Raw genomic sequence first — 2,338 nt, 5'->3', positions numbered from 1 at the left:
CCACACAATTTTGAGTCTTATTCTTCTAGGTTCTGAGAGGGTAATAGAGGCATGCTTAAAACCATGGCCCCTATAGATGAGCCTTTCCTAATTGGCCTTCCATGGTCTGCGAAGATAGATAGCTCTGTTTGCCATTCTCGTATGATAAGAAGACACATTGGCTGTGTGAACAGAAGTAAGCAAGAAAGGTACTTACTCCTCCTTGAGGATCACATGTTCGTTCTAAGCATCAGGTATAGAGCTCGAATTGAACATGGGTATCCTGTAAAATCATAGTCTGTCACCTCTTCAAATACAGAACAGTATGAAGCCTCTGTGGAGGGAAAGATGATCATACCATGATTGTATTTTCATCAAGCTTTGATTTGGCAACAGGTGATTAGGCAAGAGTTGTTAGAGGACGTTGCAAGTTTGTGAAACATTAAGATCCTTCTTTAATTGGAAAAAAAAGCCTTCAGGAAGTATTATAAAAGCTTTCTTTAATGTTTATCTGGCCTCTAGTATAGTGCTGAGTACCTGTTAGACATTCTATAAATAGTTATTCAATGATTGATTAGCTTTGCAACTAGTACGCTGTAGAAGGTCATTAGGGATGAATGGTTGTTGAGATAGGAGATAAAGATTAACAGAAGAGTGAAAATAATTCAAATAAAACTGAGGTCTATGCTTTAGATGGATTAATAAGGAAATTTTTGTACATGCTTTAAAAATACGGTGATGTTTTCAAATGCTCAACACTCCTTTTTAAAAAATATTTATTTTTGGGAGAGTGCAAATGGGGGAGGGGAAGAGGGGAGGGGACAGAGGATCTGAAGTGGGCTCTGTGCTGAGAGGCTGACAGTAGTGAGCCTGATGTAGGGCTCGAACTCATGGACCGTGAGATCATGACCTGAGCGGAAGTTGGATGCTCAACTGACTCAGCCACCCAGGTGCCCCTCAAATGCTCAACACTCCTAATTACCTTTTTAAATATGAATGAGTAGAATGCTTGTCACCCTGTTGATCATTAGCGCTGATTTGGTTGGTTTCCCTGGATAGTCTCTTATTTTCCTCATTGATTTAAATACCTTCTGGAAGCTGAGCTCACGGATGAAAAATGTGTCCTTACCAGACAGAGAAGAATATTTCTAGGTCTAGGGTCCCTTGCTCTTTGGATCATTTAGTGTCTTTTGAGTCTAAGGTTGTGGGAAGGAAGAAGGTAAGAACATGAAGTTTGTCTAGATCTGCATTAGCTTCTTCATTACATTGTTTTATCCCAACCTCCTTTGCTTCTTTTCTAAAATTGTCAGTTTCCTGAATGATTGAGACCATATCGGTATTGCCTAGTTCTTAATTGAATTTCAAGCAAACCTTTTGCTATCAATCTATAATGGCATCGTAAGTAAAGGCAAGCCTCGGGTCTTCTGGTTTATAATGTTATTATCGACAGGATTCTGAATAGGTAGGTTCAAGACAGATATGTCCTTGTTTATTGTATACGTGCTCATAATGGAGAACGTAAGGCATCCATTTAGAAGTGGAAAGGAAGGACTTTATGCTGCTGACTTAAACTGGAGAATCAGTAGTGATTACAATCCTGTTTCATTTTTTGTCTTATCTTCTGAAATTTCAATGGGTGTTAACATTTTAGCTATCGTATTATAAAATACATTTAGATAATGTATTTTACTCTGTCTAAAGTCCAAAAAGAGGACGGAGGAATGATGTGGTTAAATGAGTGGTGGTGAGTGAAGTGATCGTGCTCATGCTATAGCTTGAAGCTGGAAGGGTGAAGAACGTGAACACGTGTCTAGTACTTCTCTATGCTAAGCTCCATGCAGGTGCTTTAAATAGAACATAGCATTTAATAATTAGAACTCTTTTAAGTTAACATTATTATGAGGTTGAATCAAATGAGATAGCCATTTTTGTAGGTAAAAAATGATTGCATGTTGGTGATTTCAAATGGTTCAACCTAATACTTTCTTTTTATGGAGTGAAAAAGCTGACTTGTAGAGAGATTAAGTAATTTTCTCAAATCATACGGTTTTAAACCCAGGTTTTATGACTCTCAAACCATCCTTATTTCACCGGACTGGGCTGCCTTCCAAAGAGGTTTTGTCACTGCTTCTCTGCTGATGGTGGAGAAGCCATTCGGTATGTCTGCACCATGGTTTCCATACCCCCCGTGCTCTATTAATACCACCCACTTACTTGATAGAGTGGTGATTAGGATCAAATGAACTTCTGAAGGGAGTTCTCTGTGCCTCTTGGATTTCAATGCCTTTTTCCTTCCCCAGTTCAGGGAAGTTCTCAGCTATGATTTCTTCAAGTACCCCTTCAGCACCTTTCCCTCTCT

The sequence above is a fragment of the Lynx canadensis genome, chromosome B1 (assembly GCF_007474595.2).
Source record: "Lynx canadensis isolate LIC74 chromosome B1, mLynCan4.pri.v2, whole genome shotgun sequence".
Lineage (NCBI taxonomy): Eukaryota > Metazoa > Chordata > Mammalia > Carnivora > Felidae > Lynx > Lynx canadensis.
The sequence above is the reverse complement of the archived record's forward strand: the minus strand, read 5'-3'. Positions refer to the sequence as shown.